Genomic DNA, 17,839 nt, shown 5'->3' with positions numbered 1-17,839 from the left:
GCGTATATAGTGTGTGATGAAGCTGTACACAGAGGCAGGGGTTCTATGGCAGGTGAAGGCTGCTATCGCATCAAATTCCATCGCTTTCTGTTCTGGAGATTGTGTTTGCCGTGCGGACATTGAGGCAAAAGAAATGACCAGAGCGACATTTCAGGTTCCTCTCCTTTTTGGTTATATTTTGTGTCCCATTGCTCAGGATATTGACTTAATATAAGAAGGAGGCAATTAATTTAATTTAAAGGAAAGCTTATTCATTCATTAAATAAATATTAGCAGAGCACCTGCTCTGTGCCCAGCACTGTGATGCCCTTTCAGCCTAACAGGTACAAACATGAGAAACAAACATTTGTTGCTGGTTCAATGGTGACCAGCAATGTGTGGTTTGGTGTCCTGGACCTATGTCTTTTTGTGCATATTAGAACTATAGGTCACCACTAGGTCATGACAATGGCAATGGGGCTGAATACTGTAGGTACAGGACAAAGCTGGGAGGGCAGGGCAGGGATGGTCTGAGAGATGTCCAGACCTGGGCAAAGATATAAGATCCCGCCAACATTCCAATCCAAAGCCTTCAGACAGAGTATTTGGGTCTAATTACCTACATCCAATGGCTTTAGCCAGGCAAATATCTGGCAAGGTAAGTGGTTAAAATATTGGATATGATGTCAGGAGCTAGGAAAACCATAGAAACGGGAGGGGCAGGGTCAAATAAAACTGCCAGTTTGACAGAAGAGAAACATCTCTCCATCCTTCCATTCCTCCATTCATTCACTCATTAATTCATTCAGCAAACATTTATTAGTATCTGTTCTGTGAAATTCAAAGATAAATAAAACATGCTACCTACCCTCAAGGAGTTTAGCACCTTGTGGGAAAGAAAGGCAAGTGATAATGATTAGAAATACTAACTAAGCCTTGCTTAGTACAGTTTTTTTGTGCCAACCCCTGATTTCCTCAGGGTGACAGAAAGAGGGCCAGGTGTCACTTGTACATGTTGTGGATTGCATTACAGGTGAGGAACCCTGAGCTTAGGGAACCCATATCTTTTATAGTGGATAGTAAGCCTACCTGCCCTTTGCTTTGAAGGGGGACACTATCTATCTTCTGATGCCATTTGCTATATAAACATGCTTGAAAAGATAATCTATAACCAAGACAGTGTCTCCATTCACAAGATGTGCAGAAACATGAGAGACTCCTGGAAAACTGCTTTCCCAAGATGATCTTTTATTTTTTTAGGATGACAGCTTTTGTGGAAACAGTGAGGAGATACTGAGGGAAGTCCTTGACCTTGGTATCAAAGTGGATTTTGCCCTCCTCCTGTAGGACTCAATGCTGGGGTATGGCCGTGGTGAAACACGTAAATGAGGTCACCAGCAGGAGTGGGAAGGGGGCGTGGTGTAATCAGACACTCTCTCCTATGGGCCAACGGTAAAGGCTTTGCTTTATGAAAAACATGTGGCTCCATCCTATTAGCATCTCAGAGCAGATATCTAAAGAGAAAGGCAGTCTGCCCAGGGTGGGCATGGAGGACCATATTGTGTACAATTCAGTGTGATGATCTGAAGGAAGGAAGGAAATTAAAATCTGTTGAGGACCTCTTATATCCCAGGCTTGCAATCAATATTTCTACAACTTCCATTTCACTTAGTCTCATAATAAACTTTTGTCTTTTTTATTGTGGTAAAATACACATCACATAAAATTTACCATTGTAACCATTTAAAAGTGTACAATTCAGTGTCAGTAAGTTCATTCACAAGGTTGTGCAACCATTACCATTATCTAATTCCAGACATTTTCATCACCCCAAACAGAAACCCCAGACCTATGAAGCGGTCACTCCCCATTCCTCCCTCCCTGCCTTAGCCTCTGGCAACCAATAATCTGCTTTGTGCCTCTATAGATTTGCCTATTCTGTATATTCATAACAACCTTTTGATATAAGTATTGTTATTCCCGTTTTACAGATGAGGAAGCCATAGCTCAGAGAAGTTCACGTCCTGCCTAAGGTCACAGAGCTGGTAGGTGATGAATGTGATGGGTTCTGTACTGAGCTCTCCAGGTAGAGGAGGAAGGTCAGTCACTTACGTGGCCCTCGAATGAGCTTGGCTTAGAAAGGTCCTCAGGAGCATGCCCCCTGTTAGTATGTCCAGGGTGTGGAGCAGGGCAGAGGGAGGGGAGCAGGAATCCTGGGCACCGGGCCTGAATCAGAAGGCAGGCAGGCAGGAGAGGTGCTCCAGGTAGAGGAAGGATCCGACATGTTGTCAGGGGGTGGCCAGTCGGCCGGTAGAGCCAGGACCCCCGCAGGTCTCTCTTGCTAAGGTGGCATCTGGGGCAGGGGCAGCACCCCGATTCTGGAGGTGCTTCCAGCACAGCAGGCTGTGGCCCCTGTACTACAGATCTAACAGCTCTGTTTACTCAGGTGAGCCTGCCAAGAGAATGCCCCAGAAGTCAGCTGACTCAGGTTTCTTTTTCTCCAGGGAAACCCAGACCTGTGTTTGGGTGAAAGTCTCTCTCATCAGCTGCCAACACCCCCAGGCTGCCTGGGGGGCTGAGTGACTGAGCGGGCGTTCATGAATGGCCTCTGGTCAGAGGCAGCTGCCACCTGACGCCTCAGATGGCTGTGTGAGCCTTTTGTTCATCTCCTGGGAACCCATGAGAAGCTGGGTCAGGGCGCTGCACGCCCACGGCAGCCTCTCGCTTCAGCCTTATGGGGCCACTTTCTGGGTCTTCACCCAAGCCACTGGGACTCAGGGAGGCCCTTTTCTTGCTTGGGGATGTATGGTAGGTGTTTGGGTGTGTTCATTCTTAGATTCCTAAAACTCAGTAGACTCATGGCCTCTCCCTCTGGGGAATGTTGGCCTCCTACCTTCCCAGCGCTGGGAAGCAGAAACGAGTGGGGGAAAGTGGGGTTTCTCTGGGGTGCCTTGGCTCACCCTCTCCTCTCGAGTACCTCTCTCAGTAGGGTATGGCATCCCTCAGCCCCGAGGGTCCTCAGAAGGGTTAAGCATTCAGCAAAATGAGCCCTTCCAGATGGGCTGTGCTGTAGCAGCTGTCGTGAAGGGCCTCCGCCAGCCCCCGAGGGCCTTTGGGACACAATCGTGACTGCATCTGGCTGTGTCTGACTTGGGAGGTGAGGCATGTGCCTTCCTCCTGGCAGTGATCTGGGCGACCCTGCTGTTTGGGTTAGGATGATGACCCTGCAGTGCCTCGTGGGGGTGAGTGGGAAGGAAGGGGGCAGGGAGGGCACAGCAGCTGTCTGGCTGCCCACAGAGATGGATCCTGGGGCGAGTACCCTATTCTCACTTGGCAGAGCGGACACAGAGGCAGGGCTGATTTGGGTTCACCCAACTCTACCACATGCGGCCGGGTGGACTTAGGTAAATCCCTTTGCCTCAGCGAGCCTTCACTACCTCTTTTTACAAAGGGGGTAATACCCATCTCAGTGAGTTGTTGTTAGGCTTAAATGAGAGAATGCATGTGAAGTACTCAGTAGATGGGGAGACTTTGACCTTCCATGTAGCATTCATGTATCCTAAGAGAGTGACTGGATTTGCTCATGGCCGCATATCTCTGGGCCTCAAAGCCTGCCTTAGCCTTTTGTGGGACATTTTTCTGATTAGTCACCCTGGTCCGGGCAAACTGCGTTTCTGTTCTTTGAGTGAGGAAAGCCCCTTGAGACTCCCACCCTCTCTGCTTACCTACTTTTGTTTAGAGTGATTGAGCCTGCATGTGTAACCCCTACTGTCCTGTGGCTTGGGGGGCAGAGAGAAGGATGGCTATGTATGCTTTGGAGCCAGATGGCTTGGGCTGAAATGCTGGCTCTACCACTAATTTTCTAGGTGACCTTGGGCAAGTATCTTCACCTCTCTCTGCCTTACTTTCACCCTTTCTAAGATATAGATATGATCGTCTTACATATATGCGTCAGGGCTATTGGGCAGATTAGATGAGCTAATACACACATAGACACTTAGGACAAAGCCTGGAAGAGGGAAGGGGCTCCACAGCTTTCAGCTGTTATCAAGACCTTAAATTCTGTGGGTTTGCCTAGAAACCCCGTGGGCTGTGAGCAAAGCATAGATGAGGGGGTCGGCAGCATGTTCTGTTTTCTAGATATGAGAGATGGGGTGATGGGAGGGAGGGAGGAAGAAAATGAACATTTCTTGGTGCCTGCTGTGTGCCAGCCTCCATCGTAGGTATCTGTCCTACGTTGATTCATTTACCCTGGTGAGAATCCTGTGAGGCAGGTGTCTGTTTTTACCTTACAGAGGAGGCAGCACGTTAAGGGAGGTTAAACACCTTGCCCAGATGTTAGAGATGAGTCAGGGTTCAACTCCAGGTCTGTCTGAAAAGCGCATTATTCTCCCATTCCCCCTCACCCTTTCCTGTTGACTGAAACGGGCAGTTCCTAAACAGAGAGGGGACTGTTATTTAAGACCTATTCATTGCATTGTGTCCTTGTTGGATATATTTTAAGAGCTGCCATAAGTGACTGTGAAGCAATCTATAAAGAGTAAATACAAGTTCCTCATCCCAAACTGTCCTGGAAGGTTTCAGGTCAAATTGTTAACATGCCGATGGTGGTTCTACCATCAATCTGTCCCTCTGTTGACCTGGAGATTTGATTGCGTATGGTCATCATTTACAGCCACAAGAAAGTCAGAAAGGTTCATGGCTGGCTCTATGACATTTGTCACTTAATGGTAACTTCCTTTCATTAAAAAGTGTGACTTTCACCAGAGTAAAAGGAGGCTGCTTTCTTTCACATTACAAGCCATCTAGAACCTTCTTATGTTTTCTGGAACCTAAAATCTTTAGAAACAGTTAACATTGTGGTTTTCACGAATGGCAGCTGCACTGGCTTGGGCAGACAGAGCCTACAGGGGTTAAGGATGTAGAAATGGGAGCTTGGGAGGCAGAGAGGTGGTCCAGGTTATAAATGGGAGGTGCTGTTGCGGCGGGCATCTCTGGCTATGGTGACGGGAGGACGTCTGGGGGGATGTGCACACAGTCCAGGAGAGGGGTCTGGCAGCGGGGTGGGGGGGGCGGTCCCTCAGTGGGACAGTGCAGGAGAGTATTTCAAGTCGGGGGTCCGAGTGAGGAGTCCTTCAGTTTTTTTGTTTGGTTTTTTTTTAAATTTTATTTATTTATTTATTTATTTTTGGCTGTGCTGGGTCCTCGTTTCTGTGCGAGTGCTTTCTCTAGTTGCGGCAAGCGGGGGCCACTTCTCATTGCGGTGCGTGGGCCTTTCACTGTCGCGGGCTCTCTTGCCGCGGGGCACAGGCTCCAGACGCGCAGGCTCTGTAGTTGTGGCTCACGGGCCTAGTTGCTCCGTGGCATGTGGGATCTTCCCAGACCAGGGCTCGAACCCGTGTCCCCTGCATTGGCAGGCAGATTCTCAACCACTGCGCCACCAGAGAAGCCCAGTCCTTCAGTTTTGAAGAGAGGAGTGTTGGGTGATGAACACTCAGCATAGCTGTCTAATGCAAGCTGCTCCTGTGAATGAGGAATCCACATTTGGGGAGCAGAGGGATTCAGAGGAAGGCCCCCCTCTCTTGGGGAGTCCCTGGGGGAAGTGCTGATGTCAGAGACTGCCACTGGAAACGGAACTCCTGTGCTTGTTCCCACCCTGATATCCCCTAGGTCAGGGATGATTATTCTGGACGAGAGGAGAGGAAGAGGAAAGATAACCTTCTATCAAAATGGGGATGCTTTCCCAGTGCCCGTCATATAAATCACAAGGCCAAAGCAGGTGGAAATGGCTTACCTTAGCCTCCCTCTACAAACCGGCATTCCAGCCCTTCTCAGTCTGTGGACCATCCACCCCAGACTATAGAAAGGGTGACTGGGCCCAGCCTGACTGGCCTTTGTGGCCTTTACACACCCAGGAGCCAACTCTCCCAGAACAGAGTGGGTGGCAAGGAAAGACATAGCTGGGGATTGGGGGGCTGTGTCTGAGGCAAACAGATGTCCTCACACCAGAATGCTACAGCGTGAGGGACCAAAGAGAGCAGCTACACCAGCCCCCACTGCCCAAAACCCAGAGAGGGAGATGGGGTCAGACTTAGGTTGGGTTGTCCAGTTTGTTGATTTAGCAGTGGAGCCAATGTCTCTTTGATTGAAGGTGTGAACTAATCCTTGAATAAATTCTTCCTGACTTACTGCAAATAAATATTTGCATCAGAGGGGGGTGGTTTTTGTGGCCCAGCAGAAACGGGCTTAAGAGGCATGAGAAATACCATCTTTAGCTAAGGTTACATTTTCTTCAGGTCTGTAAGGGAACACCACAGAAATCTCTGCCATCAGACAAATCTGTGAGTGGAGTGGATGTCGTTTGTAGCAAAGGTGAGAGCTAACACCTATGCTGTGCTGTCCTGAGTAGTTACAAAGAGTAATGCATTAACCCCTGACCACAACTCTATGAAGGAGGTACTGTTATTACTTATTATTATTAGTTATTACTAGTTAGGGTCCTTCAAGAAGCAGAGGCCAAAATGGGATTAGATGTGCCATAGATTTATGGGGCCGAATGGCTATGAAGGAGAAAGGGGGAAGATCGATGTAGGGCTGACAGCTGTAAAAACGAGAGAGGGCAGGAAAGACTGGGTAGGAAGAGCCTCAGACAGCAGTGCAGTTCTGAGAAACCCTCAGCCAGGCTGATGGCAGTCTCCGTGCAAAAGTCACTTCTTAGAAAGATCAGGTGTCCTGCAGGAATGGGCTGAAACTAACACCCCCTCCACTCTCAGTCACTGGCTGGGCACAGCCTGGAGGATCATGTGGCCCTGGGCCCAGAAGCAGTCATCCCCAGGCTCCTTCTCTCCTGGGGTGAAGAGGGATGGTCACGTTGACATCGTTGCCCCTACTCTGAAGCCATATGCATAAGGTGGTCAGGTAGGTTCTCTTGAAGGAGTTCTGAGCAGCACATCTCCATGGCTGCCACTCCCCCATTTTACAGATGAGGAAACTGAGGCACAGAGAGGTTAAGACACTTGTCCACTGTCTCGTGGCTAATAAGTGGAAGAGCTGGCACCAAAACTGGCCTGGTGCCAAAGTCCACCCTCTTAACCACCAGGTCATACTATGGGCTGTAAGATTATTTGTTGGTTTTTAGGGGAAAGTACTATTGCATTAGCTTTGGAGTCAGGCAGACCTGCGTGTTCCTTCTCCCTCTGGCAGGCACTAGCTGTGGCAGATGGAGATTGGAGTATGTAAAGTGCCTGGAACCGTGGCTAGCACAGAGTAGGTGCTCAGTAAATACTAGTTCCTGATCTCATTCCGCCTCCTAGGGGAGGCCACCAGAGGTCACACAACACAAAAAGGGACAGAAGAAACAAGTTCCAAAAGAGGGTGGTGTTCTCAGTAGCATTGTTTCTTGGAACTCTCCAGAGAATCTGAGAAACAACTCCCCAGCCTGCCCCCTCCTTTTGACCAACACCTTCAGGCCAGACTCATGCATAAGGCTTGGTTATAAATCGAGCCCCTCCTTCCCTCCTCCCTGGTCTGGTCTCAGCCTAGGGCTCTGTCTCCATGTAGGGGGTGGGAGTGTTAAGATCCAGCTTTCTGGATTATTGCCAGGAGTCCCATAAAGAACCCAGCTTGGGACCTGGGACCACGACCAGCAGGAAATGGAAGCTTTTCTGGATGGTGTCAAAGACCTGCTTCCTGCCATCCCCCTTGTGCATGGACCAAAGCCTGTAGGCAGCCTGGCGCTAGGAAAGGCCCAACCATCAACCTGGAGAAAGGAAAGGTGCCAGCTACTGGCTCTTCAGGTCAACTCTGTAGTAATGTCCATGTTGTTAAATGTTCATGTTGTTAAAAACCTCAGTGATGCTGGCGAGGGATGTGTTCATTCAGCAAAGAATTCCCGAGTGCCTGATGTGTGCAGGTGCTGTGTGAGGTGCTGGTACATGTGGGGAGAAAAATGTGATGTGGGCCTTCCCCTTAAGAAGCTTGCCATCCTGGGGGACGTGGACACAGCAACAGTGGAGCAGGTACTCGGCTGCGAAATGTGCAGTGAAGGGGAGGCCAGCCACACTTGAGGTCGGGAAGACATCTCAGAAGTGGCGACAATTATATGAGGTCTTGAAGGGTGAGTTGAGGTTTGCCCAGGGGCTAGGTGGAGAGAGCATTCTAGGAGGAGGGACAGTGTGTACAATGGCATGGATGCAGGAAACACTGCAAGGGGAGCAGCCTATAGTTTGGTTTAGCTACATACAGACTCCTGGGAAAGAAGTGTCAGCGGATAGAGGTGGTCAGGAAGTGGCGAGCAGGCCATGAATGGCCTTGTAGGCCTTGCTGAGTAGATGAGATTTTATTATACACATCACGTGGGAGTCTTCTTATGGAATACAACAGAATAGAATCAACAATGACAGTAATTGCTATTATACAGATATAATAATTATTATGATTATTATTCTTTTTTCTAATGAGTGCTTACTGCGTACCAGGTCTTTTTCTAAGGGCTTTACCTGAGTTAATGTGTTAATCCTTAAATTTAACACTTAACACTGTAAAAGGTGTTATTATTAGCTCCACTTTACAGATGAGGAGACTGAGGCACAGGAAGAGAGTAAGTGGCTGGGTTTGAACCCAGGCTGCCGAACTCCAGGGTACATATCTGCCACTGCTGTTTGCCTAGTGAAGAAAAGCAATCGTGCAGAGCCCAGAAATGTGATAGAAACACTACTCCTTTCAGTGATTTGTAATTCCTATCCTAGCCTTGCCCCTGAGATTCGGTTTTTACTTAGTGTTTCGGTGTCAGGCTGCTGTGAAGAGGAATAAATGAGCATTTCAAAGGTTCTGAGATCTCTTTTCCCCCCCCCCCCCCTTTTTTTTTTCTTTTAACATCTTTATTGGAGTATAATTGCTTTACAATGGTGTGTTAGTTTCTGCTGTATAACGAAGTGAATCAGCTATATGCATACATCTATCCCCATATCCCCTCCCTCTTGTGTCTCCCTCCTACCCTCCCTATCCCACCCCTCTAGCTGGTCACAAAGCACTGAGCTGATCTCCCTGTGCTATGCGACTGCTTCCCACTAGCTATCTGTTTTACATTTGGTAGTGTATATATGTCCATGCCACTCTCTCACTTCATCCCAGCTTACCCATCCCCCTCTCCGTGTCCTCAAGTCCATTCTCTACGTCTGTGTCTTTATTCCTGTCCTGCCCCTAGGTCCTTCAGAACCTTTTTTTTTTTTTTTACATTCCATATATATGCGTTAGCATATGGTATTTGGTTTTCTCTTTCTGACTTACTTCACTCTGTATGACAGACTCCAGGTCCATCCACCTTACTACAAATAACTCAATTTCATTTCTTTTTATGGCTAATATTCCACTGTATACATGTGCCACATCTTCTTTATCCATTCATCTGTCGGTGGACACTTAGGTTGCTTCCATGTCCTGGCTGTTGTAAATAGAGCTGCAATGAACATTGTGGTACATGACTCTTTTTGAATTATGTTTTTCTCAGGGTATGTGCCCAGTAGTGGGATTGCTGGGTTGCATGGTAGTTCTATATTTAGTTTTTTAAGGAACCTCCATACTGTTCTCCATAGTGGCTGTATCAATTTACATTCCCACCAACAGTGCAAGAGGGTTCCCTTTTCTCCACACCCTCTCCAGCATTTGTTGTTTGTAGATTTTTTGATGATGGCCATTCTGACTGGTGTGAGGTGATACCTCACTGTAGTTTTGATTTGCATTTCTCTAATGATTAGTGATGTTGAGAATCCTTTCATGTGTTTGTTGGCAATCTGTATATCTTCTTTGGAGTAATGTCTATTTAGGTCTTCTGCCCATTTTTGGATTGGGTTGTTTGTTTTTTTGATATTGAGCTACATGAGCTACTTGTAAATTTTGGAGATTAATCCTTTGTCAGTTGCTTCATTTGCAAATATTTTCTCCCATTCTGAGGGTTATGAGGGTTTTCGTCGTGTTTCTGTTTTCCTTTGCTGTGCAAAAGCTTTTAACTTTCATTAGGTCCCATTGTATATTTTTATTTTTATTTCCATTTCTCTAGGAGATGGGTCAAAAAGGATCTTGCTGGGATTTATGTCATAGAGTGTTCTGCTTATGTTTTCCTCTAAGAGTTTTATAGTGTCTGGTCTTACATTTAGGTCTTTAATCCATTTTGAGTTTATTTTTGTGTATGGTGTTAGGGAGTGTTCTAATTTCATTCTTTTACATGTAGCTGTCCAGTTTTCCCAGCACCACTTATTGAAGAGGCAGTCTTTTCTCCATTTATATTCTTGCCTCCTTTATCAAAAATAAGGTGACCATATGTGCGTGGGTTTATCTCTGGGCTTTCTATCCTGTTCCATTGATCTATATTTCTGTTTTTGTGCCAGTACCATACTGTCGTGATTACTGTAGCTTTGTAGCATAGTCTGAAGTCCAGAAGCCTGATTCCTCCAGCTCCGTTTTTCTTTCTCAAGATTGCTTTGGCTATTCAGGGTCTTTTGTGTTTCCATACAAATTGTGAAATTTTTTGTTCTAGTTCTGTGAAAAATGCCATTGGTAGTTTGATAGGGATTGCATTGAATCTGTAGATTGCTTTGGGTAGTAGAGTCATTTTCACAATGTTGATTCTTCCAATCCAAGAACATGGTATATCTCTCCATCTGTGTGTATCATCTTTAATTTCTTTCATCAGTGTCTTATAGTTTTCTGCATACCTGTCTTTTGTCTCCTTAGGTAGGCTTATTCCTAGGTAGTTTATTCTTTTTGTTGCAGTGGTAAATGGGAGTGTTTCCTTAATTTCTCTTTCAGATTTTTCATCATTATTGTATAGGAATGCAAGAGACTTCTGTGCATTAATTTTGTATCCTGCTACTTTACCAAATTCATTGATTAGCTCTAGTAGTTTTCTGGTAGCATCTTTAGGATTCTCTATGTATAGTATCATGTCATCTGCAAACAATGACAGCTTTACTTCTTATTTTCCGATTTGGATTCCTTCTATTTCTTTTTCTTCTCTGATTGCTGTGGCTAAGACTTCCAAAACTATGTTGAATAATAGTGGTGAGAGTGGACAACCTTGTCTTGTTCCTGATCTTAGAGGAAATGGCTTCAGTTTTTCACCATTGAGAATGATGTTGGCTGTGGTTTGTCATATATGGTCTTTTTTATGTTGAGGTAAGTTCCCTCTGTGCCTACTTTCTTGAGGGTTTTTATCATAAATGGGTGTTGAATTTTGTCAAAAGCTTTTTCTGCATCTATTGAGATGATCATATGGTTTTTCTCCTTCAATTTGTTAATATGGTGTATCACATTGATTGATCTGCGTATATTGAAGAATCCTTGCATTCCTGGGATAAACCCCACTTGATCATGGTGTATGATCCTTTTAATTGCTGTTGGACTCTATTTGCTAGTATTTTGTTGAGGATTTTTGCATCTATATTCATCAGTGATATTGGCCTGTAGTTTTCTTTCTTTGTGACACCTTTGTCTGGTTTTGGTATCAGGGTGATGGTGGCCTCATAGAATGAGTTTGGGAGTGTTCCTCCCTCTGCTATATTTTGCAAGAGTTTGAGAAGGATAGGTGTTAGCTCTTCTCTAAATGTTTTATAGAATTCGCCTGTGAAGCCATCTGGTCCTGGGCTATTGTTTGTTGGAAGGTTTTTAATCACAGTTTCAATTTCAGTGCTTGTGATTGGTCTGTTCATATTTTCTATTTCTTCCTGGTTCAGTCTCGGCAGTTTGTGCATTTCTAAGAATCTGTCCATTTCTTCCAGGTTGTCCATTTTATTGGCATAGAGTTGCTTGTAGTAATCTCTCATGATCTTTTGTATTTCTGCAGTGTCAGTGGTTACTTCTCCTTTTTCATTTCTAATTCTATTGATTTGAGTCTTCTCCCTTTTTCTCTTGATGAGTCTGGCTAATGGTTTATCAATTTTGTTTATCTTCTCAAAGAACCAGCTTTTAGTTTCATTGATTTTAGCTATTGTTTCCTTCATTTCTTTTTCATTTATTTCTGACCTAATCTTTATGATTTCTTTCCTTCTGCTGGCTTTGGGGTTTTTTTGTTCTTCTTTCTCTAATTGCTTTAGGTGCAAGGTTAGGTTGTTTATTCGAGATGTTTCCTGTTTCTTGAGGTAGGCTTGTATTGCTATAAACTTCCCTCTTAGCACTGCTTTTGCTGCGTCCCATAGGTTTTGGGTCGTCGTATCTCCATTGTCATTTGTTTCTAGGTATTTTTTGATGTCCCCTTTGATTTCTTCAGTGATCACTTCGTTATTAAGTAGTGTATTGTGTAGCCTCCATGTGTTTGTATTTTTTACAGATCTTTTCCTGTAATTGATATCTAGTCTCATAGCGTTGTGGCCGGAAAAGATACTTGATACTATTTCAATTTTCTTAAATTTACCAAGGCTTGATTTGTGACCCAAGATATGATCTATCCTGGAGAATGTTGCATGAGCACTTGAGAAAAATGTGTATTCTGTTGTTTTTGGATGGAATGTCCTATAAATATCAATTAAGTCCATCTTGTTTAAGGTATCATTTAAAGCTTGTGTTTCCTTATTTATTTTCATTTTGGATGATCTGTCCATTGGTGCAAGTAGGGTGTTAAAGTCCCCTACTATGATTGTGGTACTGTCGATTTCCCCTTTTATGCCTGTTAGCATTTGCCTTATGTATTGAGGTGCTCCTATGTTGGGTGCATAAATATTCACAATTGTTATATCTTCTTCTTGGATTGATCCCTTGATCATTATGTAGTGTCCTTCTTTGTCTCCTGTAATTGTCTTTACTTTAAAGTGTATTTTGTCTGATATGAGAATTGCTAGTCCAGCTTTCTTTTGATTTCCATTTGCATGGAAGATCTTTTTCCATCCCCTCACTTTCAGTCTGTATGTGTCCCTAGGTCTGATGTGGGTCTCTTGTAGACAGCATATATATGGGTCTTGTTTTTGTATCCATTCAGCCAGTCTGTGTCTTTTGTTTGGAAAATTGAATCCATTTACATTTAAGGTAGTTATCGATATGTATGTTCCTATTACCATTTTCTTAATTGTTTTGGGTTTGTTATTGTAGGTCTTTTCCTTCTCTTGTGTTCCCTACCTAGAGAAGTTCATTTAGCATTTGTTGTAAAGCTGGTTTGGTGGTGCTGAATTCTCTTAGCTTTTGCTTGTCTGTAAAGGTTTTAATTTCTCCATCGAATCTGAATGAGATCCTTGCTGGGTAGAGTAATCTTGGTTGTAGGTTTTTCCCTTCCATCACTTTAAATATGTCCTGCCACTCCCTTCTGGCTTTCAGAGTTGCTGCTGAAAGATCAGCTGTTAACCTTATGGGGATTCCCTTGTATGTTATTTGTTGTTTCTCCCTTGCTTCTTTTAATATTTTTTCTTTGTATTTAATTTTTGATAGTTTGATTAATATGTGTCTTGGCGTGTTTCTCCTTGGATTTATCCTGTATTGGACTCTCTGTGCTTCCTGGACTTGATTGACTATTTCCTTTCCCATAGTAGGGAAGTTTTCAACTATAATCTCTTCAAATATTTTCTCAGTCCCTTTCTTTTTCTCTTCTTCTTCTGGAACCCCTATAATTAGAATGTTGGTGCATTTAATGTTGTCTCAGTGGTCTCTGAGACTGTCCTCAATTCTTTTCATTCTTTTTTCTTTATTCTTCTCTGCAGTAGTTATTTCCACTATTTTATCTTCCAGGTCACTTATCGGTTCTTCTGCCCCAGTTATTCTGCTATTGATTCCTTCTAGAGAATTTTTAATTTCATTTATTGTGTTGTTCATCACTCTTTGTTTGCTCTTTCATTCTTCTAAGTCCTTGTTAAACGTTTCTTGTATTTTCTCCATTCTATTTCCAAGATTTTGGGTCATCTTTACTATCATTACTCTGAATTCTTTTTCAAGTAGACTGCCTATTTCCTCTTCATTTGTTTGGTCTGCTGGGTTTTTGCCTTGTTCCTTCATCTGCTGTGTGTTTCTCTGTCTTCTCATTTTGCTTACCTTATTGTGTTTGGGGTCTTCTTTTTGCAGGCTGTAGGTTCGTAGTTCCTGTTGTTTTTGGTGTCTGCCCCCAGTGGCTCAAGTTGTTTCAGTGGGTTGTGTAGGCTTCCTGGTGGATGGGACTGGTGACCGTGTTCTGGTGGATGAGGCTGGATCTTGTCTTTCTGGTGGGCAGGACTTTGTCTGGTGGTGTGTATTATGATTTTAGGCAGCCTCTCTGCTAATGGGTGGGGTTGTGTTCCTGTCTTGCTAGTTGTTTGGCATAGGGTGTCCAGCACTGGAGCTTGCTGGTCGTTGAGTGGAGCTGGGTCTTAGTGTTGAGATGGAGATCTCTTGGAGAGCTTTCGCTGTTTGATATTATATGGAGCTGGGAGGTCTCTGGTGCACCAATGTCCTGAACTCGGCTCTCCCACCTCAGAGGCACAGGCCTGACACCTGGCCAGAGCACCAAGACCCTGTCAGCCACACGGCTTTTGGGAAGTCTGAGGTCTTCTGCCACCATTCAGTAGGTGTTCTGTAGGAGTTGTTCCACATGTAGATGTATTTCTGATGTATTTGTGGGAAGGAAGGTGATTACCACGTCTTACTCCTCCGCCATCTTGAAGGTCTCCTCATTCTGAGATCTTAGGATGAAAGGTTTCTGTCTTTAACATCCATATTTCAAATAATTCACAGTCGTTCCATTGTTAATGTTGCCTGGTTAATGTCCCGCTCTCTGTGAATGTCAGCTCTTTCCCGAGAAGCTGCCTGCTGACAGCAGGAATGCTTCTGAGCTGACTGCTCCGCGAGCAGGCGCCAGGTCTGGTCCTGGGGTGGCCTCTGGAGTGAAATGCAGCAGCGTTTCCCCGCCTTCTCAACAGGGGAGATTAACATTATTGACCCCTACAATAGACCAGGCAAAGTGTCTAGTGGTCTATAGCTATTATCTCATTTCATCTTTACAACAACCTTAGGCAGGTGGTCTTAACATCCCCATTTTTCAGATGAGGAAACTGAGGCTTATGGAGGTGAAGACTCTTGCTTAAGATCATACAGCTAATAAATGGCAGAGCTGGAATCTGAATCCAGTCTGACCGACTGTAAAACCCACTCGCTTTCCTCCACAACATTCTAAGCTTGTGAGTTAAGTATTACCCTCCCTGCTTTATAAATAAGGGAACAGAGGCTCAGAGAGGTATAATCACTTACCTGAGGTCACATAGCAAGTACTTCGCAGCAGTGGGGGTGGAGCCCAAGCCTGTCTGTCTCCAAGGACTCCAGGACAACCTTTCATCCTGGTTCAGCCTGGACTCTAAGGAAGTCACAGTCCCTGGAATCAGGAGAATATTCTGTTCTTCAGTCTCCAATTCCCAAGCCCAGCACCCACTCCTAGCTTTGTGGGTCTGGCAGAACAAAGAGGTTGTTCTGCCTTTTCTGCCTCTTCACCCCATGGCCTGGAGGGTCTGACTCTGCACTACTGGGGTGAACCCTGAATCAAAAATCAGAAGACTGGGTCAAGTCCTTGTGTCACCCTCTTGACCTTGGGCAAGTCACTCATTTGTAAACTGGGGGCGGTGAGTGCCCTGTTGGCTTCTCAGGGGAGCTGGGGGCGGGGAGAATCAGAGCAAGCAATGTGGACCAGAAAAGGTTTTGAAACCAGCCCAGGATGGTACACCCATGAAGGGGCAGTATGAGTATCATTATCATTTTGTTGTTTTCTTCCTTCCCTCTCCCCTCTTGCTTTCCTGCAGCCTCTACCAGCAGGAAGGCACTGTGCAGGCCTCTCTCCAAACCCACAGTTAGTGACTCCCCTCTGGTCTGGCTTGTTAGACCACATTTCTCACAGTTTTCGCCCCTCAGCCCTTGGCCCTCCAACTGTCTTGAAGACCTCTGTCTCCCACCCTTGAGAATACTTTATTCCCTAAGGGGAAGATTCCAGGGCAGATAACCCAGCTGCTTTCCTGACAAAACCCAAAAGTAAATAAAGGAAGATTTACTGAGTACCTGCAACTTGCCAGGCACTTGAAATGTTTAATACTGACAGCAACCCTGAGAATTTTTTCTCATTTACTTTTGATGAAAGCAAGGCTCAGAGGGGCCAGATGCTTAGGGCATGCTGGAGAAAGGATTCCAGCTGTGGGCTGTCTCACTCACTGGGAAGCCAGACCTTCTACTCCATTCTGTACACCCTGCCAGTGGGCAGGTCCTTCTGATGCCCAAGTCTGTGGCTGTCTGTCATGGAGGCTGAAGCCAGGACTAAGAAGTCCTGGGCTGGGAAGATTACCTTTTCCTTCAGGCTGCCCAGGATCTTTCAATCACCAGAAGAAATGTAGACTTTGGGGACATCGCTATTCCTGGCCCCTTCATCCCAGCCCCACTTCAGCCTCAGAGCACCAGATGGGCCTGAAGAGGCAGTGGGCTGAGGCCTTTGTCTGCCTCCAGTGCCTGCAGAGGGCAGTCTCTTATGTGGGCGGGAAAGGACGCTGTACTTGGGAGTTAAAGATGCCGCTTACCAGCGGGCACCACCAACAATCGGGTGTGATCTTGGACAGGTCTCATCACTTCTCTGAGCCTTGGCTTCTTGGTCTGTGAAGTGGGACCATATCCTCACCTCACTGCCGTGTGGGCGGGATAAATGAGTCACTCTGTGAAAGTGCTCTAAAGGGAAAGCAGGGTAGGACCTGCTGCATGATGTGCAGGACTCAGAGCAAACATAAATGTGGGTTCCCTTTCAAGGCGGTGGCTGCGGAGCGTGACACTAAGCGCCGGGCCCTTGGAAGCACGGGGCCCCCTGCGTGCCCAGGCGCTGAGGTTAGGGGTGGTGGGGCGCATCCTCCCCCTAGCGGCAGCTGCGCACTGCCTCAGCTCCTGGGCCTCATGGTGAGGCTCAGGCTGAGGGTCCCGCGGCTCGTTCGGAGGGGCGTCTGCTCCATCTAGCGGCGCAGGGCGAGCAGCACCGCCGCGCGCACCCAGCTGGCCACGGCCTCCCGTGTTCCACTCACCCTATGTGGGCGAGGGAGTGCTTCCGAGTCACACCGGTGGCCTCATCTTCATTCCACATCTCCCATTGCTCACCACGTCCTCTGCATTGTCCTCCAGGGTCTCACATTGGCCCTTCCCGGTCATTAGTTCCTTGGTCCACTCAGCCGCCACTCACTCCCCATGGTTTTGGTCAAATTCATTGAGGTCCCCACCATCCCTCCCAGAACTGGTCGCTCTTCGGCCTCTGGAGACACCCTCTCTTCAGCTCCATTCCTTCCTGCATCTCCGTCTTCCTCGGAGCCCTGTGGCTCTCTGCCACCTCCAGAGAGAGCCCCTTCCCTCGGCCTGGCATCTGAGGCCATCCCCCTGGTAGCCCCAGCCTGACTCCTCACCTTCCCCATCTTGGCCTGTCCATGATCCTTTAAACATCCCTGGCTTCCTGACACCCGTCCCTGACTTGGGTCCCCTCCTCCTGCCTGTGGCCTCTCCAGGTCCCACCTCTGCTGGGAAGCCTTCCAGACTACTAGAATCCTCAGGGGTGCCATCCCCTTTGTGTGAACAGCAGTATGGGGGTACTGCTGGAGTCAGAGGTGGCCAGGTCAGGGGTGTGCACAGAATGACTTTTTGTGAAATGACTTACATTAGGCATTTAGAATGGCTAAACGTTGTTATGGCCATTATTATCATTATTAAATTCTGTATCCATTAATTACTAGCAGTGACCTTGGGCCCCCTGATTTCACTTCGCTGAGCCCCCCCCCCCCCAGTCTGGAAAATGGAGATATTATTTTTATTCCTATCCCAGAGGTTTGTTATGATACTAAATGAGGTGCTGTACAGAGGTGCTCGACACGGAGGAGGTGTTCAAGAGAGACTAGTCCTCTCCCTTTAC

This window comes from Balaenoptera musculus, chromosome 3 (genome assembly GCF_009873245.2).
Source record: "Balaenoptera musculus isolate JJ_BM4_2016_0621 chromosome 3, mBalMus1.pri.v3, whole genome shotgun sequence".
In the NCBI taxonomy this organism is placed as follows: domain Eukaryota; kingdom Metazoa; phylum Chordata; class Mammalia; order Artiodactyla; family Balaenopteridae; genus Balaenoptera; species Balaenoptera musculus.
Note: the sequence above shows the minus strand (reverse complement) of the source record.